Here is a 24,402-nt window from a genome sequence, read left to right as displayed (position 1 = left end):
CTCGTGAGGTGGGTATAATGGTGCGAAATTCCCTTCCCTTCATGATCCAATCTACATGGGCAGAGCACCTAGGGCGCTATAAAGCCATAACGGAGCAATGGAAGGGCCGCGCAGTCACCTGGTTGTCAATCTACATCCCACCTGGACTGCAGGCTTGCACATTCAAAGATCTTGGAACGGTGCTGCTCTCGCTGCCTGAGAGCTTACTACTGATGGGAGGAGACTTTAATTTGGTAGTCTCTGGAGGGTTTGACAGATATCCCCCATGGGACACTGGTACGGTTGCGAGATGGCTACCGGATTTTCTGGAGGTGCTTGGATTAGCCGATGCAATGAGAGCATTTCACCAAGACAGTGTCCAACACACATTTTATTCCTGAGGCACATAATTGTTTTTCACGAATTGACTATGTTGTTGTCGCCTCCACACAGCTGACAAATATCCGGGAAATAAGGCTTCTGGCAAGATGTATTTCTAGGCTTTCCTGTTTTCAGCTTCTATTTTTGGTAAATTCTGGTGGTGTTTTTTCAGTGTTGTCCAGTGATTTCCATACCTCAAAAAAACAGTGCTTTTCAGTGTTTACTCATTTTCGCACCATAAAAAACAACTGAAACAGTGTTTTGCCGGTGTTTATGGAACGCTTTGCTTTTATGATTGCTTTTTCATTTTTTTTCAGAAATTGTATACTGCTCTACATTTCAGAAGTTTAATAAAGTCATGAAATACTTTCCATTGTTCTTTGATTCTGCAGCTCAGATTTAACAAGCATTAGCAATGCAATAGTTCTGCATTTATGCAAGTTTAAGCTATTTGCATTGTAAATGACAAAGCCTTTAATTTATGTTTTAAAAAACGAAAACAAAAATAAAAGGCATTGTTATTTGAAATCCTGTGTTCGAAGGCATTGTCCTTGTCTTACCTTCCAGCTCCATCTCACGAGTAGTCTTCGCCCTTTTGTGTGCTGGTCCACCCTCTCCCATGGTCACTTTTTGTTCTATTTAGAAGGGGTCGGACTTGTCCCCTCCTCTCTTTCTTCTGACTCTCCTGACGCTCACCCATACCATCCCCACAGAGTCATCCTCCTCACACCAGGAGCAGCCCTAACCCTGCAGCGTGTGCCTTCCTTTTCCTTTTTGGACCAGACTGTGAGTGCTAGGTTGGTGACTGTAGTAAACCATGCTGCCCTGTGGCAGCTAGCCTAAGAGGTCTCAGTAACTGGATGAGAGGTAAGGAGTGTCTGAGCCAGGACGGATCTGATGCCTCTCTGGACATTTAAGCCAGCTGAACAAGGAGTGAGCCCGAACAAAGAGATGGAGCCATGAGTCGGGGTGCTCCATGGGACTGGAGCTGGGGTAGGACCCAGGGGGCGGGCTGTGTCCTTCAGTGGGTAAGCCACTCGAATGTAAACAAGAGGTGGAACTGTTACCCCAATAGGAGTGGTTAACTTTGAGAGGTTCGTCATTCACTCAGTTGTTATGACAAAACTGCACTCTTTTTTTTAAGTTGCCAAATTATGTAATTTCAGAGCCTGATGCTTGTTTATCTATGCACATTCATAAAAGTGGAAATAAGTGCTCCATTGGAAAATTCAGTTTTCGTTTGATTTGAAGTTCTTTAGTTTTGAAAACACTTCTGAGTTTGTGGATTCAGAATAGTGTGTTATTCTTAGGTCTTGCCGTTCCACAGCTTTAGCTGTTTGTGTCAAAAGACCTAGTGTGTACTATACCAATACTTACAGTAGGCTTTGGGGCGGCCCTTTGCTGATCATTGGTTGGCTTTTTTGTCCATCTCATTTGTGTGCTATTATTCAATGGCTTTCCTCCTTCTTGTGTTTGTCCCCTGGACCACAGCTTCTTTACCATGTGTTTGATTGTATGACTAGCAGTGCCAAATTTGTAAAGTAATAATTGACAGGGCGCTGACCAGGAGGCCACTGCAGCTTGCACCACCCATCGCCCTTGTCATTGCAGCAAAAATTCATGCATGTTTTGTTTGCAAGCTGTTGAGAATACCGAATATTCCTTATAGCTGTAATTTCCAACTTTTAACCCGTCAGATTATCTTGTGTAGTCTCATATTCTGCAATGTGGTGGTGCCCAGCTGACCCCTCTGCTGTTGGGTATCTTTATTTCACTCATGTCACTCACAGATTTGGTTAAAAAAACATGGCGTGTGCTATACAAGCAAATTGTGCTTGTGATGGATAACAAGCACTTTAAACTCCAGGATCATAATCACTGAGGTGTCTGTGCTATCCCAATATTTTGGGAAATACTGCTTTGCATTCGTTTGTCTGTAAGTAATGTAACTCTTGCATCAGATTTTGGAATGGAATGAGGATTTGTAGAGCGCGTTGGCTACCCAGAGGCGTCCCAGCGATGTAGAGAGCTTGAACTGGTTCAGAGAGGTGGGAGGGGAGAGGCAGAGTGAGGTTTTAAGCTGAAGTTTTGCTGAATAGCCAGGTTTTGAGAGTTTTCCGGAAAGTGAGGAGGTTAGGTTCGGATCTGATGTGGAGAGGGAGGGAATTCCAGATCCTGGCTAGATTGTAGGAGAGCGCTCGACCACCACATCTGGCCTTCCTGATGCGTGGTACTGAGGCGAGGTGGGAGGTCGCAGATCTGAGAGAACGGGTGGGCTGATAGGCTTTCACCAGGGGGGAATTGATGAGGGGGCCTGTTCCCCAGTAAGAGCGATGTGCAATGCACATGCTCTTAAATTTGATACTGGCTCTCACCGGGAGCCAGTGAAGGTCTCTCAGTCTGGCTCTTACTGAGGTTCGGCGAGGAATGTTCAGGAGGATTCTTGCCGCACAGTTTTGAATAACCTGGAGTCGGTTGAGTGTGGATTGGGGTGCTCCGAGGTATAGGGCATTTCCACAATCGAGGCAGGAGAGGATCAGTCCTTGGACCATAATTCGTCTCGAATGGAATGGAAGGAGAGGGAGAATTTTGCGAAGCAGTCTCATCAACCCAAAGCAAGTGGCAGCTAGCTTGGTAGCCTGATGGTTGAAAGAGAGGGTGTTGTCCAGCCAGATGCCCAGGCTCTTGATTTGCTCCTTGGGTTGCGGGGGATTACCTAAACAGAGAGGCCAGATGGAATCAATGGTTTTTGCGATGTTATTTCCAAGGAGCATTATCTCTGTTTTGTCCCCGTTAAGTTTGAGACAGGAGCCGGACATCCAGGTGGTGACTGCTTGCAGGCATTTGTGTAGGCTGTGATGAGAGTTTAGGGGGGGGTCCAATGATACCACCAGCTGCGTGTCGTCCGCGTAAGAGACGATTTTCACACCAAATGGGCGGACGACATCAGCTAGGGGGCGCAGGTAGACATTAAAAAGGGTGGGGCTCAGGGAGGAGCCCTGAGGAACTCCACAATTAAGAGGTCTACTGGCAGGGGAGAAGTCCTTCTCAAAAACCCTGAAGGATATGTCAGTCAGGAAAGATCTCATCCAGCTGAGACCGGTCCCCGACAGTCCTATTCCCTCAAGACGCTGGAGTAGGATATTATGATTGACAGTGTTGAAGGCGGCACTTAGGTCAAGTAGGACGATGGCCGTGGATCCGCCATCGTCCAAGATCCTTCGTGCCTCCTCCGTAACTGCAATCAGTGCCGTCTCCGTTCCGTGACGGGGCCTGAAGCCGGTCTGGGAGAGATCTAGGATGTTATTGGCTTCTAAGAAGTCGGTGAGAACGGAGTTGACATGTTTCTCGAGGAGTTTACTGAGCCATGGTAAGAGGGAGATGGGACGGTAATTGGCGGGGTTAGATTGGTCAAGATTAGGTTTTTTTAATAGAGCTCTGACCATTGCTCTCTTCCATAGCGGAGGGACAATGCCAGTATGGAGTGAGGAATTGAGAAGGTCTAGGATGGTGGGCGAGATCAGATGAGTAATCTGGGTGAGGGTACTGGGAGGTGCTGGGTCGGTAGGTGATCCAGATTTAACCTGTCCCATAAGTTTCTCCAGCTTGGTGAGATCTAACGGAGGAAAGCTGTTGAGATCGTGAGAAGGGGCTATCGTACACCCTGTGTTGACGAAATCTGTGGGTAGAGTGACGGGATGGGGAAAAGAAGAATTGATGGTTTCTATTTTCTGGTGAAAGAAGTCAGCTATTTCCTCACAGTGGATCTGAGTGTTGTTATGGTGCTTTGCAGGTTCTGGAAGTTGCAGGAGGGTTTTGGCTATTCGATAGATCTCTTTGGGTTTGGAAGCTGCGTTCTCAATCTTGAGTTCGAAGTATTTAGATTGCGCTAGATGAATTTCCGTTTTGTAATTTTTAATTGCTGTTCTGTAACTAGTTTTGTCTGATGGGAGGTAGCTGAGGCGCCATTTCCTCTCCAGTCGTTTAAATACCCGTTTGGCCTCTCGTAGTTCATTTGTGTACCACGGGGCTATAGGATTGCCCCGCTTGGGGTGGGAGTTTTTTAGTGGTAAAACTGTATCAAGGGAGCTGGTGATCCATAGGTTGTAGGTATCATTGTCTTGGATGGGAGTAGATGTATTGGTGGGTTTGGTACTTTGTAGGAGATCCTCCCACTCGGGTAGGTGGAGTTGAGACCAGTTGCGAGATCGTTGTATCACCGGGGGTTTGGGGGGGGGGGGTGAGAGGGCAGGGTCCAGGTGAGCGGGATGAGGAAGTGGTCGGACCAGGGAAGGGGAGAAGAATTTCCGATGTGAAGGTTATTACAGTTGCTGAAGACAGGGTCCAGGAGTTAACCCTTTAGATGGGTGGGCCCAGAGACATGCTGGTGTAGTTCGAGGGCGCTTAGGCCTAAGGATAGTTCCCTTGCTATGGAGTCATTTGGGTCATCCAAGTGGATGTTAAGGTCACCCAGGATTGTGAAGTTGGCAGTGCTAACTGCAAGGCTTGCTGCGATCGAGGTGAGGTCTGTTAGAAACTGCCTTTGTGGTCCAGGAGGACGATATACAAGCATAATTTTATGAAAAAAGGAAGGCATTCGCAGTCTGGGAAGTGTACAGGGGTGCTGGTGACAATATAATCTGATTTGTAGATTATAGCTAGACCGCCGCCGATGCCCTTTCTTCGATCGAGGCGGAGTATTTGATAGCCCGGTGGAAGTGCTTGCACCAGGTCGGGTTCTGAATGTTCCTGTAACCAGGTCTCTGTAGCGAAAAAGACGTCTGGGCTTCTCTCTTCTAATAATAGAGAGATTTCCGCAGAGTGTTTGGGAAGCGAACTGCAGTTAAGCAGCAGCATGGAAAATGATGTGGGACTCTTTATACCATGAGAGAAACGAAAACCGCACTGATTGCAGGCGGAGTGTTGGGTAGAGGGGTCCCATGTATGTAGACAGGATAGCCCAACTGTTTGGTTTAGTTGCCGAATGGATTGCGGGAGATAGGTTATGGTTTGGGTTAATGGTTGGCCAGGGGGGCTGGCCCCTGGTCCCGGTCGGTCGCGGACTGGCGCAGACGTCGCGCCCGCTGCGCTCGCCCGCTGCGCGATTGGAAGAAGCACATGATTTATACTGTGCCAGTGATTGAGGACCGTGGGGGCGTGGCCTAAAAAGGGGGTGTGGCCTCTGCTCGTGGCGCGAGGAGTGTTTGACGGTTTGCGTGCTGTGTAAGCCCTGGCTCCTCTGTTTCCAGCAGCTAAATTCCGACATGTGAGTGCATTAAAAAGCAATTTACACAAGTAATTCTGTGACAATTTACAATTTTAAAAATGAAGTCTCTCCCGGCTTCCGCCTCAGGAGTGCAGCTCAAAGCTTCTACTTGGCGCCCTTGAATCGGCGTCTATAAGTAGGAGTCGGCGGGGCGTGGCCTAAAAAGGGGGCGTGGCCTCTGCTCGTGGCGCGAGGAGTCTTTGACGGTTTGCGTGCTGTGTCAGCGCTGGCTCCGCTGTTTCCAGCAGCTAAATTCCGACAAGTGAGTGAATTAAAAAGCAATTTACACAAGTAATTCTGTGACAATTTACAATTTTAAAAATGAAGTCTCTCCCGGCTTCCGCCTCAGGAGTGCAGCTCAAAGCTTCTACTTGGCGCCCTTGATTCGGCGTCTATAAGTAGGAGTCGGCGTGGGCGGGGCCTAAAAAGGGGGCGTGGCCTCTGCTCGTGGCGCGAGGAGTGTTTGACGGTTTGCGTGCTGTGTCAGCGTTGGCTCCGCTGTTTCCAGCAGCTAAATTCCGACAAGTGAGTGATTTAAAAAGCAATTTACACAAGTAATTCTGTGACAATTTACAATTTTTAAAAATGAAGTCTCTCCCGGCTTCCGCCTCAGGAGTGCAGCTCAAAGCTTCTACTTGGCGCCCTTGAATCAGCGTCTATAAGTAGGAGTCGTCGGGGCATGGCCTAAAAAGGGGGCATGGCCTCTGCTCGTGGCGCGAGGAGTGTTTGACGGTTTGCGTGCTGTGTCAGCGCTGGCTCCGCTGTTTCCAGCAGCTAAATTCCGACAAGTGAGTGAATTAAAAAGCAATTTACACAAGTAATTCTGTGACAATTTACTATTTTAAAAATGAAGTCTCTCCCGGCTTCCGCCTCAGGAGTGCAGCTCAAAGCTTCTACTTGGCGCCCTTGAATCGGCGTCTATAAGTAGGAGTCGGCGGGGGGCATGGCCTAAAAAGGGGGCATGGCCTCTGCTCGTGGCGCGAGGAGTGTTTGACGGTTTGCGTGCTGTGTAGGCGCTGGCTCCGCTGTTTCCAGCAGCTAAATTCCGACAAGTGAGTGATTTAAAGAGCAATTTACACAAGCAATTCTATGACAATTTACAATTTTAAAAATGAAGTCTCTCCCGGCTTCCGCCTCAGGAGTGCAGCTCAAAGCTTCTACTTGGCGCCGTTGAATCGGCGTCTATAAGTAGGAGTCGGCGGGGGCGTGGCCTAAAAAGGGGCGTGGCCTCCGCTCGTGGCGCGAGGAGTGTTTGACAGTTTGCGTGCTGTGTCAGCGCTGGCTTCGCTGTTTCCAGCAGCTAAATTCCGACAAGTGAGTGAATTAAAAAGCAATTTACACAAGTAATTCTGTGACAATTTACAATTTTAAAAATGAAGTCTCTCCCGGCTTCCGCCTCAGGAGTGCAGCTCAAAGCTTCAACCTGTAAATGCCCAGTGATCAGGTGAAACAAATATAAATGTGATCTGCACACATGTTTCAGTGTGCACACACGTTTCAGTGACTGGTGGAAAACTGGCTGTTATAAAGGTGCTGACTGAAACTGTCAGACGGAGTGGCTATTTGTGCTCATGCTTCAATCTCATTTATTTAAAGTTAAAATGTGTGCTATTTTCCTCTCCTCTTTTATTTCGATCACAAGACTGATATATATATTCGAATGTACCTTTTTTATGTGCCCCTATATAGAATGTGGCGCTTTTGTGGGTCTCTTGAGCTATAAAGCAGCTTGTTAGCGCTGTACTTGTGTGTTATAAAACTCTTCTTTTGGGGTTCCAGCATATTGTTCAGCACTCCTCTTTTGAGCTGCCCATATTTCACAACTAACCCTTCACTTGTTTCTTGCGTGTATATTGTAAGGTACCCCTTTTTGTGATGTGCCTCGATGCTGCAATGATCCCTTAGTGAATAGTTAACATATATTATTGCACCCCTAACTTTTGACTTGCTTTTATATTATTTTTGTTTAAATAGAGATTTGCTTCTCTGCTGTGTTTGCACTTTCTAATATGTCCCCGGTTTGCATGTATACTCTAAGGACAATGTGGCTACCTGTATGGTGTTTGATGTGGCCTGAGGCTGCCTCCAGGTGCTATAGAATGTACTGATGTCACCTTAAATGCACCCAAATTTCTGCCTGCGCATGTTATTAATATTTCCTAATCTCTGTTCTTCTTCACGAGGCATTAACAGGCAAGGTTTATAGTGAAATTAATTTTTATGAGTGGCAGGGGGAAACGACATGCAAATAAAGTTGAAATCCTGAGCGCCAGTATTAACTGAAACACATTAAGCCCTCCTTCCTGTAAGACGTACATTGTATTTATGAAATGCTGCTAACCATTACCAACTAAAACATGCTTGCCTTCCTGGAAGATGTAGATGAACTGCTGAAATGTTAATCCCATGATCCACAACTAAAAGGCCCCATCCTTCATGCAAGACGAGCATAAGCAGCTGAAATGCTGAGTCAGTTTTCACCATTTAATCACATTGCACCTCCCACAATGCTCATTCGTGCAACGGCTATCTTTGCCTCGAACCAACGGCCAAAAGAAGCATTCTTGTGTGTGAGGCAAGGGCTTCCTTAAGTGATCTGATTAACTTAATGGCCTGGTCACGTGCACATAAGGTTGCGCTCCTAAAACTTCGCTGTGTTGGTGTAACATGAGCCCCGATTTCAATAAATGTCCAGAGTAAGGCACGCAACGCCCATTGGACTCAATTCAATTCAGGATTCTTTATTCGATGATTAAAAATCACCATAAAAGCACAAACATACAGTATTTTTTTTAAAAAGACAATTAAATTAGCATATGAATCCCAGTCTGAATACAATCAAAGTCACTAAATATAAAAATGACATTTGTAAACATTAAAACCTATCACTAAAATCTTACAATCCTCCCCCTCTCCGGTTGCCCTTAATCGAACCGCCACTTTGATGAAATTAATAATACAACACAGTGTAAGAGGGTCAGTCGCCTGTTGTAGATAGACCAAGGCCTCTTGAGCACATTTCATATTAGCTTGTTTTAAAATATCAACCAAGAATCTACGCCTAGGCATTGAATAAAATGAACATAACAATACAAAATGAAGGGAATCCTGCGGAGACCTATTGTCGCAGCCGCAGGTTCCCTTCTGCTCAATTGTAGTTGAAAACCCTAGTGGTGATGCCAATAAATACGCTAATAAATTGAGCCTAAAACGGCACATTAAAAACCTGTCTTGGGTATTATGCATCAGGTATAGATATGGCTCCATTCCCTCTGTTATCTTAACAAGGTTATAAGCACACACCGTGGTTTTAGCCCTTTCTAACTCTATTCTCTGCGTGAGTTTGTGTGCCAAGAACGCTTTTTTAACAATCATTTTATGCTGGGGGATAATCACTGCCGGGTCAACAAAGAGATTCCCGAAGCCCAGAGTTTCAAGTGTGGTCTTAACATAACTGAGCCACGGGATTCGCATCCATTTGTCTCTACCCAGGCAGTCATTCAGGATTTCCCTGCTTAAGGTCGCCTCTGGATTAACCCAGATTTTTAGCCAAGCTAGAATTGGCCTGACCTTCACCCGATCTTCAAGGTAGGGTATCCCTAACTCCCTGTGTGCAATTACTGCAGCTAAACTTTGTGGAGCTTTCAGGACGGATCGTAAATGTTTGTTCTCCTCCAGTTGCAGTTGGCAAATATTCACAAAGCCCCATACCTCTGCCCCATAAATGACTTTAGAACAACACATAGAGTTATACTGGTTCAACACCTGTTCTGGGCACCATCTCCCCAACCTACGCCCGTAACCTGCGATTGCGCCGTTAGTAACATTCATCTTACGGCAACGTTCCTCCACCAAGCAATTAAATTTTAATGACCCGTCAAATAATAAGCCTAGATATGAAAATGATTTAACTTTCTCTATTTTATGGCTCCCTATCGTGAAGGTACATTTAGTGCAGGGTTTATTGCCAGCTGACAACACGTAGGATTTACCCAAATTAACTAACAGGTCTAATGAGCCCATAAAGGATACAAAACCATCAATTAAAATCTGTAGACTCTTTGGTGTACGTGCGAGGAGGACAGCATCATCTGCGTAAAGTAACACAGGAACATGACGCGACCCTACTCGTGGACAATCAGATCCCATCTGTAGGAGGTACTGCTCCAAGTTATTAATGTAAAGTGAGAATAGAAAAGGCGCCAGGATACATCCTTGGCGTACCCCACTTCTACAGGGAAATGAGTCAGTGTGTCCGCCCTCCATGTTGTTCCTAACTTGTGCTGAAGTACTACTATGCAGCTCTCTTAAAATGTTGATAAGACCGACCTCTATCCCCATTCTGGTCATCATGTCCCAAAGCTTGTCCCTATTTGCATGATCAAAGGCGGCTGCCAAATCCATGAACCCCATATAAATAGATTCATTACTAGCCTTGGTGTATTTGGCTGCCAGCATATAGAGATTCAAGCATTGGTCACTCGTGGACCGGCCCATCCTAAAACCGTACTGAGTGTCTGAGATAATATTGTTTGCCTCTGTCCACTCAGCCAACCGGTTTAGTATCCCCTGCCCAACATTTTGGCAGATACATCGATCAGTGAGATCGGTCGGTAACACTGGGGGTCGTCCCTGTTGCCCTTTTTGAAAATAGGGACAATAATAGCCTTAGACCAGGAGCGGGGTAAACTGCAGTAAATTGCTGTGTTTATAACCCTAGTCATTATAGGGGTCCATAATTCCACAGAGCTTAGGAACAAATCTGGCGGGATACCGTCTGGGCCAGGGGCTTTATTTTTAGTCAGACCCTCAATCCCGACCATAATTTCCTTAATTGAGAAAACTACGGGCTGGCCCTGGTCGACATTCCCTACCTGTTCGTCAGATGTTCCCACTTCGTGATTATATAGACCCCTATAATGAGTCATCCACATTTCAGGCATGATGTTTGTTCTTATTTCAGGGGCTTTGTCGTCCAGGAATGTAGGTCTATTTATAATTCTCCAGAATTCTGACATGTCCCTCTTTTCCCCCGCCTCTCTTAGATCTGCCCATCCTTCTGATTGTAGAGCTAATTTCCTCCTACTCTGCTCACTCTTAAATTTTTTCCTGCATGAGGCAACTTGTAGAGCGTCCCTTGGCCTCTTTTTTTATGCTATTTTTAAGCTCCCTCAGGGCCTTAGAACAATCCTGATCAAACCAGCGCAGATGACAGCAAATTCTTTTTTCGGGGACACTAGTTTTTAGCAGACCATCTACCAAACCGGCAATCTGCTCAAATGCTAGGAGTAGCTGCGGCCCTTCTACTGTCATATCTAAACACGCCTAAATAGCTGATTTCCCACTCTCCATCAAGGATCTATAGAACCTTTCTCCGTCTATTTTGGTCCACCTAAGGCGTCTGCCCTGATCAGTGACCCTCTCGATTATCGCACCGGACTTCCTCCCTCTGGGGCACGCCTGATAAAATACATCTAGTACTAGGGGATTATGATCACTAAACGGGTTCCAATCAATCCCGACTCTAGTGATTCTATTCTTAAAAGCCCTAGAAGCTAAAATTTAATCAATATATGAGGAACATCCTCTGCCCTTGAAAGTTGGTGGGAGGGTACCATCCTGCAGTATATCCACCATATCAATAGTATGGACCAGGTCCTGGTTATGCAAGAATTTAGTTAAAGCGTGGCCCTCCACTGAGTGCTCAAAATGAGCCCCATTATCCACTGGACAGCGCAACCAGGCCACATCTATTGGGAAGAGAGCCGGACAGAGGTGACAGTTAAGGTCCCCCATGACCAGAATATTTTGAGCATGGGTCCCCGTCCCACCAACAGTGTCCTGGCACAATCTGCACTCCAATTCACTTATCAGTGCATTATAGCCTCCACCTGCTACATTATTATAAACGTTAAACATGGTCAGTTTTAACCCTTTACCATTGAATTGTACCTCTTGAATGTCATGTGAGTTACAGTTTAAAGTAGACCATGTGCCCTGGAGGTTCAGATCTACATATAAGGACAATCCTACCATAGCCCTACCTGATCTGGATTTCTTTGCGGGGACAAAAAAACATTTAAACCCTTGAATATGTAGGGAGCTATTATCAACCACCCTTGTTTCTTGAAAGCAAATTATGTGGAACCTGCTTATATATTGGCGCCATTCTTTATTTTTAAATTTAGATGCCAAACCGGCTATATTCCAGGACACTATTCTAACCACATCATCATCTGCCTCCCCTGTTTTACCTCCCATTCCTATGCCTTGTGCGGATTCAGTTTGCCCATCATCCACAGCCACGGGGTCATTTACTATGTCCTGTGAACATGTATGCTTTGGGTGGGAGACATATGCATTACCATTATAGGTTGGTTCTATAATCATTGGGGACACCTTTTGTAAACCGACAGCATCTTCATCTGCTGTGCCCCCCGAAGGGAGTCAGTCAACTCCCTCCATGCCCGCTAAAGCCGCATAGCGGTTATAAACGGGAATGGAGCGATCAACCTGGTGGTGAAAGAGTGGCCTGGGGCGACCTTCCAGATTTTGAAAAGGGGGCCCAAAACCAGCGTTCTGATGTCGAAGTAGGGGCCCAGTATGATTGCTCTGATAATGAAGCGGGAGCCTAACATTGGGTACCGGAGCCACTAAACCTCTGGGGTAAAAGTAAGTCAAATCACGTACAGTGATTGAGTTACTAGCATTTTGAGGGAGCCAATTTACAATATGTCTGACTGCTCTGTCATCTCTAAAGTTTATTATAATAATGTCACCCATTATATCCTTTGTTCTTTGTCCCAACCAGGGGAGACGCCTGACATGAAGAATTTCGCCATTTATGTTTGGTGGTAATGGACAATTCTTTCTGAGCCAAAACATAACTTTATTTTTCAGCTGATGCTGATCTTCTCTACAACCCTCCTCTAAAACTGGCACTCCTGTGAGAACCACCACAAACGGAACTGCTTCCGGAGGCAGTTCTACTCTGTGCCTCTTCGGTGGAAGTACCCTAGCAGTGTTATCGTGGCCATTAGGTTTGGGGGCATTTCCTAGGGAATTCCATTTTCCGCCGTCCTGTGCCTCCTTTTCTTTATTTTTGATATTTAGCCCTGCTGTTTTAGGGGGCAATGTATTCAAGGATTTTGGTTTAGCCAAATTGGTAGTTTTTGTTCCTTTTTGGGCAATGGTAATTGGGGGTAGTACAGGGGTTGGGGGCGTTGGTATTGACTTTGATAAGTCCTTAAATGCCCCTTTAATTTCCACGATAGCCTGTTCTAAATTCCCCAATTGATGGGCTATTCTTTTTAGCCTCTCTACTAAAGGCAATATGAGTGATCTCATTAATTTTTCCATCCTACCCATTAGATCAGTGCTAGAAAAGTCTTTTGTTGGGAGGTGTGACGGAATAACTATTGTAGGTGTTGTAGGTACATTAGGTGAAGAGCTTTTAGAGTACCCAGAGTTGATATGAATAATCTTGTTTTTCTGTAGAGCACTCCCCCTCTTTCTCCTTTTTTTCGGTGGTGGGCCTTGGGCTCGGGGGGTTTTGAGAGTTTCCTTTGATTTATGGGCTGGATCTACTTGTGGTGGTGTAGTATTCGGCAGGACTTCTACCTCTGGTGTCAAGTTACAGTGAGAAGCTAAATCATTTATGGTCGAGTCATTGGATACCACTAGTGGAGGGGTTATATCTTGCAAAAGAAGCGGGATACTGTCATTAAAGGATGCCTCACAGCCCTCGTTTTCACAATGAGTAATGGGAAGTGGTGAAATCGCTAGCTGTAGTGGGCCCAGAGATGAACGCTTGTTCTTGATGAGTTCAATAGAGCGACGTCTCTCAGCCCGTCGCTCTGCAAGAGCGATTTCTCTATCTGTTCCTGTAGTGGCCCTGATAACATAGTTGTCAAGTGTGCCTCGGTTAGCTCCTCCTGCCAATAAAGACCTGTCCTTAGGGAGGGACGACATAATGATGGTCACTAATCACTGTGGGGGCCTATTTAAACCACACTAACAAAGATATCTCAAGCAGGTCAATAAATATACACTTTTAACAACCAAGTTGAATGCTTTGAATGAACCAGCTTGCTACAATATTACGCAAAGAGTCTTTATCATGAATTGTTCTTCGATAAGGGGGGCCCAGCCCAGTCTCCTGCGAACTCTGAGGACCTCAGAGGGCCCGCCCTTTGCCCAGCTTGGCCCGGCTAGTCCCGCGCGCGGTCCCGCGTCGTGGGGGCTAACCTGAGGTTAAATGCGCCTCCGGGCGCGGAAGTATCTTCGGCGGCTTCCGCCGCTGTGCAGCATGTAGTCCCCACCTCCACTCTGCAACCGCGATGGCTGTTGCGGCGGCGGGAGGGGAAACAGAGAGCACCAGCGGCCTCACCGGGAAAACACACGAAGCGTCCTGCGCCAAGGATCAGGTAGGGAGCCAGACAGCAAGTACCCCCGTAAAGTTTCTATGTTCGCCCGGACTCACCACTGTTTGCACACCAATGTTGCTTCTCGGTCAGTTGAGTTGAGCTGTCCGCACCAAACTCAGCCATCAAGCACAACGAGCATTCCACGGCGATTCCCAGAACTCTTTCCGACGTCGCGTAGTCCGGAAGCCGAGTTGCTCGCGGTCAGTTCAGATGGCCGCAGGTGTGCGTGGTTTAGTCAGGAAGGCTCCAGAGAGAAACACCGATGTAGAGCGGACGCCGACGTTACCCGAATACAAGCTGGTGAGTGTACCACAATATACTCGGTAAAAAAATGCTTCCCACTCCGGCATTCAATTCAAACTTTGTGCGACCTCCACGGCCCCGCAATCCGGGCTAAACCCTAAACGCTCTCCCAGGGCTCAGAAGTCCAGAGTCAGGCGCGCAACTCCCATTGGACTCTAGGGTTTCAGCCTACCTCCCCTCCCCCCCGTTGTGTGTATCAGCCCGGGATGCACACCCTCAAACATACATCTTTAAGGCTATTTTGCAAGTCGTCTGAAATCTCTTTCCACAGTGGAAAAGACTGGAAATGTACTCCTGACAAGGGCGGCAGTAAAAAAAATTCCATGGTGGGGAAATGGGGGTGTAGGGAAAGTGAATTTGAAATCAGTGAGCAAAGTTTTCATATGGAAATGTACGCATGTATATCTCCTCATGCAAATATAAAATTCATAAAAGTTTGGTTGGAGTTAGGGTTCCAGGCCTACTTCTGTAAAACCCTGAGAATGCACGAAAGGTGTAAACCTGCACCGTATGAAGGGTGTATGCCAGCCGGTAAAACGTAACTTACTTTAGGAATTCAGACCATGATTTATTTTCTTGTTCCGTGTATGGCTCCTCGCATATTCTCCATTGTTTATATTTTTTTAAATTGGCATTTATAAACACATTTTGCTAAATGATACCTTGAACAAATGGTAACGTTGCCCTGTAGATAAACACATTTTTTTTTCAAGTTTCACATTTTCGTGTAACTTTTATATTGAAAGCAATCACCAGTCTTGCTTTCCGGCTTCTTCAGGGACTTATCTGATTAACTTAATGGCCTGGTCATGTGCACATAAAGTTAAGCTCCTAAAACTTCGCTGTGATGGTCTAACATGAGCCCCGATTTCAAATAATGTCCAGAGTCAGGCGCGGAACGCCCATGGAACTCAAAGGGCTTCAGCCCCCCCCCCCTCCCCCCACCATTGTGTGTGTCAGCCTGGGCTGAGACAGCATCCTAGGCAAACGCACAGCCGCACACGAGCACTTCACAGGTCTTTTAAAAACCTTTTGCTTCTTAATGAGGCATTGATGTCCCCGTCCCCCCTGCTTAGAGCTCCTGCAGCTCCACTCTGCCTTTTGTTTGAAGAATCAGCCCCCCTACAAATGTTTTTCTTAGCCCCCCCCCCCCCGAAATTTTACTTTTGTTGCGCCTCTGTCCAGAGTGATCAACTGAACCAAAGCCATTGGGCTATGTATGGTGCCTTTCCTAACAACTGACGGCGAGCAATCGGCAGCAAATGAAACTGGGGGCAGAGGAGGTGTGGCGACAACTGCACAGCTAGGACCACTCTAATTACCCTACCAGATAGCAGAGCTCAGCTGAATTGTGATCAAGGTGCCTGCTGCAGTGATCCGTGTCCAGCCGGCGGGCCCGATCTCGGCAAGGAAAGCATAACTTCATTTTCCATAGGTCAACAGTCTGCACAGGAGGGTAGCGGGATGGTGAGCAGCAAAGCCATGGACACTGGGAAGAGGACGGGACAGGAAAGCAAGGCCACAGATATCAGGAGGAAGGGACCAAACAACACCATGAACAGCGGGAGGAGGGCGGACGGTTTATTGGAATTACCGATGCGAAGCTTGGATTGTTTTTTTGTACTGCTTTGGCTCTCTCAAGTGGCCAAGCAGTGCAACAACTGTAAATGCAAAACATTTAAAAAATCAGCGATACTCGGTTTAAACCGACTTAGCGGATTTTCGGCCCTTAGGGTACTGTCGGGGACAATCGGTTTTAACCAAATTCCGGACAGCCTATGTATTTACGATCATTCCCGTTTGGACGCATGTAGCGCTGGGGTGGAGGGGGGGGGGGGGAGAGTAGAGTGGCCCCCATCAACCGGTGGCACCTCCGAGACCCTGCAATTTGCAAGGCCCTAATAGCGGCTGTAGATCACTATTTCCAGGAAAAAGAGGGCACAGTCGACTCTTCCCAGACATTGTGGGAAGCGTTTAAATCCGTGATCCGAGGACAGGCGCTCTCCCTAATAGCGGGTAAGCGGAAAAGTAGAATGAAAGACCTGGTGGAAATTGAGAGTGCAGTCCTCAGTCTAGAAAGGGAGTTAGTGGAGTGGGTGATGCCCGAAAAGACACACTTCTTGCAGCTTAAAAGAGATGAGTACAAAGCGATAGCAACCAAGAGGGCGAAAACCTTTGCGAGGGAATCGGAGGGCAGAGTGTATGACCTGGGTGATAAGGCCGGGAAAATCCTGGCGTGGTTGGGCAAAAAAGAGATGGCATCCGACTGGTGCTGGAAATAATCAATAAAGACGGCCAAACACTCACAGACCCACAAGCTATAGCTAAAACCTTCGCAGCCCACTATAGTAGCATATACGATATGCACACCCACCACTCGGAAGAAGACTCCCAATCAACGCTCAGATTATTGCCCTTCCCCTCCTGCCGCATGAGGAGCGAGCTCTCTTGGATAATGACTTCACAAATGATGAAATTGTGGCAGCGATTAGATGCCTTCAGGCGGGCAAGGTGTCGGGCCCTAACGGCCTACCAATTGAACTGTACAAACTTGCACCGGACAAATTGGCCCCTCGACTGAGAGCTATGTTTTCGGAGAGTAGGGAGTGAGGGGAGTTGCGACTAGACCAGCGTATAGCCACAATTGTCACAATCCACAAAGAGGGCAAGCCCAGATCGAATTGTACATCATATAGACCCATCTCCCACCTAAATGCAGAGCCCAAAATTCTTGCGAAATTGCTGGCCAACCGTCTGGTCAAAGTGATCAGCGACCTACAGCACCCAGACCAGTTGGGCTTCATGCCCCACCGGAACACAGCCTTGAACCTCCGGAGATTGCACGGAGTAATGGAGAGGTTAGACACGTTACGAGAACCAGCAATTGTAGTCTCTCTAGATGCCACAATGGAATTCAACACCATAGAATGGCCCTACCTGTTTTCTGTACTAAAGAAGTTGGGATTTGGGGAGGGATTTACCCGGTGGTTCAGGCTCCTTTATACCAAACGCTTAGCGCAGGTCATGGTGAATAATAGACGATCTACGCTTTTCGGGTTGGGGTGTGATACTAGACAGGGGTGTCCCCTCTCCCCTATTCTCTTTGTCCTAGAGCTTGAACCCCTGGTGGCATGGATCCGGAGCGACTCAGTCATACGTGGATTGAGGTGGGCTCTGTCATGGAAGGACCACATATCACTGTATGCGGGGGATATCCTATTGTTCCTGGCCGCCCCCAAGAAGTCGTTGATTGCAGTGCTGGATATATTCACAATTTTCGGGAGAATCTTCAGCTATTCCATTAACTGGAGCAAATCCCTACCATGCGTACTGCATGGGAACTGTCCCGCTATCCCAAGAGGCTGCCCAATTTAAGTCACCACGGAGGGCTTCAAATATTTGGGTATATATGTGAAGTCTGACTCCCAGCTCCACTATAATCGTAACTTAATCCACCCCTACAAAGATTGAAACAAGACGCTGCAGCGTGGAGGGCACTCCTTCTCTCACTATTGGGAAGAGCAGCACTCTTCAAGATCATGTCCCTGCCTCACTTTCTGTATGTACTACAGAACTTCCCAGATCCGGTACCTGCCAGCTATTTCAAATAAATCGAGGGAATGCAGAGATATTTATTATGGAATGGGAAGCCTAGGATAGCACTCCACAAGCGTACCCTTAGCTTGTACGCCTGTGGTGTCAGTCTCCCCGACCTCAAGAAATACTATCGGGCGGCTCATCCTGTGGCTATTAACCGCTGTACATACCGAAGAATGGATGACCCGGGGAAATTACTACAGAGCCCTATACTCCAGACCAAAGCGTTTTCCCCTGACTGGGCCGACGAAGCATTCGGTACAGGTCTGGCACACCCCATCAGGAGTTTGGGTTGGGAACGGAAACTAAAGGCAGCTACGCCACTCTGGGACTCTGAGATCCTAGGAGATCTTTGGAAGTCAAAGGAATTCGACAAGTGTGACCTTATCGGGATCTCAACCATTGGGGATTTATGGGTTAAGGGGGCAGTGGTGCCCTTTCCTTGTTTACAACAAAGGAATGTACTTGCAAACACAGAATACTTCCGATACTTCCAGATCCGCCATGCACTGCAGACACACATACCCTCAGGCTCCTCAATCCCAGATCATACTCCTCTCGAGGACAGGTTGCTTGACGGCTACCTACCAGTTAAAATGATATACCTCACCTATAAAAAAACGAATCAATAACGTAGCTGAACCCCTACAGGGACTCAGGGCAAAGTGGGAGAGGGATGATTTCGAACTAGATGATGAGGAGTTGCAGGAGACCTTATCCTCCCAGAGGGAAGTGGCCATATCGGCCAGGTTGAGACTTGTCCAGCTAAACATTTTCCACAGAGTGTATGTCACTGGGCCCTGTCTGGTCCGAATGGGGAGGGCTGAGGGGAGTGAATGCAGATGTCAGTGTGGTTCTGAGGGAACATTCATGCATGTAATATGGGAGTGTGATCTCATTCAGAGATACTAGCGTCAAATTCACACGGTAATGAGCGAAGTTTTGAGACTAGAAAAATGTCTATGAGGCGAAGAGATGCTTATTGAACCTGTGGGAACCTACAGATGTGGGAAGGATGGGCAGGACCTGGGTAACATTGAGACTGATGGAGGCGAAAAGAAATATAGCTCAACAATGGGGTGCCACCCAACCCCCTAAGCTAACGGAATGGAAGAGAAACATGCACTGGTACATGTTCAGGGAAAAAACTGTCTATGTCGCAAGGGGGTGCCCGAAGAAATAGTCGTTAATTTGGGGGGCCTGGAACACATACCGTGGAGAAATCTGTAGTCCACCTCGTAGCATTGATCTAGATGACCAGGACTCACCTTGATTTGTTAAAATCGAGCTCTGACTTACCAAATGTAATTGTGTAGACTTCTCCTACGTATAATGTATGAATATGTACTGCGTATCTGTGCTGATTTTTGTTTTGTTCTTCATTAACCCCTTCGATGCTGATGACGGAGCGGTTCCATCATCAGCATCGGTTGGCTGTGCTGATGACGGAACCGCTCCGTCATCAGCACAACCCCCGGGGGAGCGCTGGCGCTCTCTCCCTGGGTCATCGATCGTGGCCATTTACACAGGGATGGCAGCGGTAGAGTTTCCGCTGCCACCCCGAGCCCCCCCACAGTTCCTGATGACGTCAGCGTGCACAGCGCGCGCCGATGTCATCAGGAAACGCTGGACGCGCTGGAAACCATTTGTTTCCAGCGTGTCCAGGAGTAAGAGGTGAGTTTGGGGCCTCCGGCGGGGCATTTCGTAGGGCCTTGAGGCATCGGGGGGAGGAAACAGTGTTTGTCTCCCCTGATGTCCCAATGCAGGGCATTCCTGGTGCACGATCGCGTACAGCGACGCGATCGTGCACCAGGAATGCCCCCACTAGACACCAGGGACGTCTTTCTTGTATAAAAGGAAGCGACCCCTTGGGCAAGGGTCGCTTTCTAGGGGGCAAATTTGTAATCAGACTTTTCTGCCCCCCCCCCCCCCCCCCCCCCCCCCCCCCCGGGGACAGATCCTGGACCTAGGGGGGGGGGGGCGGGGTAGAAAAGCCCACTAGAGTCAGGGAATTTGTTTTTGTATAATCGAAAGCGACCCCTTGGGCAAGAGTCGCTTCCTTGGGCCCACATTTTTTTTTTAGTATATTCTGCCCCCTCTGCAGATCGTTTTCTATAATTAACCCTTTCGTCCGCCAGGAGGGGGGGGGGGGAGAAACCCAAGGCAGGAAACCCACTAGACACCAGGGAATTCATTTTTTTTTTAATGGAAGCGACCCCTTGGGCAAGGGTTGCTTCCAGGCGGCCCAATTCAATTTAAAAAATATATATATTCTGCCCCCCCTTTTGGACATATAGCCTTGTTTTTGGGGTGTTTTCTGGCCCGGGGGGGGGGGGGGGGCGGAAAAGCCCACTAGAGCCAGGGAATTGTTTTTTTTTTTTTTTAATGAAAGTGACCAGTTGCTTCCAGGGACCATTTTTTTTTTATTCTGCCCCCCCCCCCCGGGGGCAGATCGGTTTCTTTATTGGGCCTTTCTGCCCCCAGGGGAGGGCAGAAAACCCCACTAGACACCAGGGAGTGATTTAAATTTGAAATGGAATGCGACCCCTTGGGCAAGGGTCACTTCCTTATGGGCCTAATTAATTTGTTGGACTTTTCTGCAACCCCCCCCCCCCCTTGGGGACAGATTACCTATATTTTGTTTATGTGTATTCAGCCCTTTCTGCCCCCATTTGTGTAGTGACATAGCCTGTTATAATGTGTATTGTTTTTATTTCTTGTGAATTGTAATGTCTTATTTCCCCCTTTTTGTTCTAGTTCAAGGCTTTTGCTCTTTAAACTGTTCCAGGTTGCGTTTTCGTTACTGGTGGTTCTGCTGTTTGTGTAGTTGCACGTGTTTGGTAAAAGACCTTTTTTGTACAATTTCAATGTAAATGTGTTTTTTGCAAAGTGTGTAATAATACCAGTATGTTTGGTTTCTGTTTTTTTGAGTGTTTATAAAATGTTTTGCATTTGTGCTTGATGTGTTATTTTGTTTTATGTAGATTAATTTTGTTTTTTCTTCTTCTAGTGGGATATCGTTGACTATTTGCTTTGTCTTTGCAGAGTAGGCGCTGGTGAGTGTAGCTGTCCCTTGTAGTGAATTGTATAGTTTTTCAGTATATAGATCTTTGTGATAAAGGCACACATTGTTTTACTTAATTTTGCACAGTGTTTGGTTGTTGACTTGTTTGTGCAGTGTCCTTTCTTAGTAAGGATAATGGCTAGCCGCCTTATTACAGCTCAGCATGTTGTTGGAATGCTTTTTGATTCTTCCTCTGACCATGGTCCAGAGACTGACTCTGATTCTGAGACAGAGGTGGGAGGGGAAGATTCAGGCAGTGAGTTTTCTCTCCACATGGCATCATCTGATGATGAAGATACTCCGAGTGCTGATTAAGCTACTTTTGGTGTGGATGAAGTGCCTGTGTTAGAGGATGACATTGCTGTGCCGATAGTGCGGCAAGAGGCATCTGGGCTGCAGCCTGGGCGCTAGACTTCCCTTGGTATAGTGAGACAAGAGGCATCTGGGCTGCAGCCAGGGGCTGCAAGACTTCCCGTTGGTATAGTGAGACAAGGGCATCTGGGTTGCAGCCTGGGGGCTGCAAGGCTTCAAGTTGGTATAGTGAGTCAAGAGCCAGCTGGGCGGCAGCCTGGGGCTGCAAGGCTTCCTGTTGAAAGTGCTGACCTCTGGGTTGCCCCAGGCATGGTGCAGCCTGCATTGCCAGACTTTACTGGTGTTCAAGGGTGTAGGGTTAACACTGAAAACTCTATGTCGATTGATTTGTTTCGTTCTTTATGGATGATGTGTTTTTTGGCAGAGATTGTTGAGCAGACTAATTTGTATGCCGAACAGTTTTTGAGGGAGAACAGTGCCGGCCTTAAGCCCCACACTAGAGCTACCGGGTGGACTCCCACAAATCTGGAAGAGATGAAGAAGTTCTTGGGTTTAACTTTTTTGATGGGCTTGCTAAGGAAGCCATCAATGGCTTCATATTGGTCTACTAGTCCCTTGATGGCAACTTCTATATTTCCGGCAGTCATGAGTCATGATAGGTATTTGCTTCTGCTTCGGATGATGCATTTTTGTTGATAATGGTTTAGCTTTGCCACAAGATCACCCTGATTGTGACCGTCTTTCAAGATTCGGCCTGTGATTGATCACTTTGTTGATCGATTTTCTGAGATCTATGCTCCAGGGAAAGAAATTGCAGTGGATGAGTCTTTGGTGTTGTTCGAGGGCCGCTTGGTTTTTAGGCAATACATTCCTAGTAAAAGGGCACACTATGGAATTAAGCTGTATATGCTGTGTGACAGTCGGACTGAATATGTCTCTAATTTCAGGGTGTACACCGGTAAGGAATCCAGGATTAACCCCCCTGGTTGTCCGTCCACTTTTGGAGTGACTGAGAAAATTGTGTGGGAACTTGGTAGAGGATTATTTAACAAAGGCAATCATTTATATGTAGATAACTTCTACACTGGTGTGCGGTTGTTCAGGGAATTGGCCAAAGTGGACACTGTTGCTTGTGGCACAATCCGCTGTAACCGTAAAGTTTTCCCCAAAAAAACTTGTTTGTCAAAAGCTTGTCCGAGGACAGTGCAGTGCATTGCGTTGCAAGAAGCTTCTAGCTATAAGTTTTCAGACAGGAGAGATGTCTACATGTTGACTACCATCCATGATGAAAGCACTGAACCGGTGACTGTTTGGGGTGAGGTTGCTGAAGCGCACAAACCTGTGTGCATTTTAGACTATAATAGGCACAGGGGTGTTGTTGACAGAGTAGATCAGAGGTTGGAAAACGTATGCTGCTCTTCGTAAGGCTTACATTTGGTACAAGAAGTTAGCTATCCATCTTTTCCACTTGGCAACCTTTAATGCTTTTGTTGTGTTCCAGGAATCTTGTGCTCAGTCAAAGATGACTTTTGTAAAGTTTCAGGAGTCTGTAATACGCAGCCTTGTTTTAGTGGAACCATTTTATCGGGAGACCAGAGGGGACGGTGGGTGGTAGGAAATTTGTGTGAGCCCAGTGATGTCACACTTTCTCACACAAAAGTGTGTGAAAAAACTGTTTTTTTCAGCTAAAATTGAGGTTTGCAAGGGATTCTGGGTAAGGGGACGTTGGGGGATCCACGCAAGCCATACCTCCTTGGAAGCCCCCAGGTGTCTTCTTTTCAGAAATGTGTGGGTTTGGTAGGTTTCCCTAGATGCCTGTCGAGCACGCGGCCAAAAACCCAGGTGACCCCTTTACAAAAGCAGGTGATTTTGAGATAGGCTATTTTGATATCGCCACACTTCGTTTTGGGCCCTTGCCTGTCGCGGGTACTTGCGCCTCCCATACAAGAGAGGCCCAATTTTTATCTGGAGACCTGGGGGAAGGCTGGGTGGTAGGAAATTTGTGTGAGCCCGGTGATGCCACACTTTCCCACAAAAAAAGTGTGAAAAAAACAGATTTTTTCAGCTAAAATCGAGGTTTGCAAGGGATTCTGGGTAAGGAGACATTGGGGGATCCACGCAAGCCATTCCTCCTTGGAAGCCCTCAGGTGTCTACTTTTCAGAAATGTGTGGGTTTGGTAGGCTTCCCTAGATGCCCGTCTAGCACGTGGCCAAAAACCCAGGTGACCCCCTTGCAAATGCAGGTAGTTTTGAGATAGGCCTACTTTGATTTCGCCGCACTTCGTTTTGGGCCCTTTGCCTGTCGCGGGTACTTGCGCCTCCCACAAGTGAGGCACCATTTTTATTGGGAGACCTGGGGGAACACTGGGCGGTAGGAAATTTGAGTGAGCCCGGTGATGCCACACTTTCCCACACAAAAATTTGTAAAATAAATGATTTTTCAGCTAAAATTGAGGTTTGCAAGGGATTCTGGGTAAGGGGACGTTAGAGGATCCACACAAGCCATACCTCCTTGGAACCCCCCGGGTGTCTACTTTCAGAAATGTGTAGGTATGGTAGGTTTCCTAGGTGCCGGCAGAGCTAGCGATCAAAAACTACATCTAGGCACTTTGCCAAAAAAGGGTCATTTTTCACTGCGAAATTGAGGTGTGACCACGTTGCGTTTTGCGCCGTTTCCTGTCGGAGGCACTAGGCCGACCCACACAAGTGGGGTACCATTTTTCTCAGAAGACTGTGGGGAATGCAGGGTGGAAGGAAAGATATACGCAGATTCCAGAACTTTCCACCACAGAAATATAGGAAAAATGGGGGGGGTTTTGTCAATTTTTTAGGTTTGCAAGGGATTCTGGGTGACAGAACCTGGTGGGACGCAGTCAAATCACCCCATCCTGGATTCCCCTGGGGTAACGACCAGTTCTCAGAACAGGCAGCTCCCCAACCGTGGCTAACCCAGTCGTCACGTAACGACACTCTTCTCAGGCCACTATTTACAAGATATCTAGAATACTCACCTGAGAAAGGTGAAAAGAAAGCTAATTTACAAGCCTGTATAATCAAGTTATACCACTAACACC

Source organism: Lissotriton vulgaris, chromosome 7 (assembly GCF_964263255.1).
Source record: "Lissotriton vulgaris chromosome 7, aLisVul1.2, whole genome shotgun sequence".
Taxonomy (NCBI): Eukaryota; Metazoa; Chordata; class Amphibia; order Caudata; family Salamandridae; genus Lissotriton; species Lissotriton vulgaris.
The sequence above is the reverse complement of the archived record's forward strand: the minus strand, read 5'-3'. Positions refer to the sequence as shown.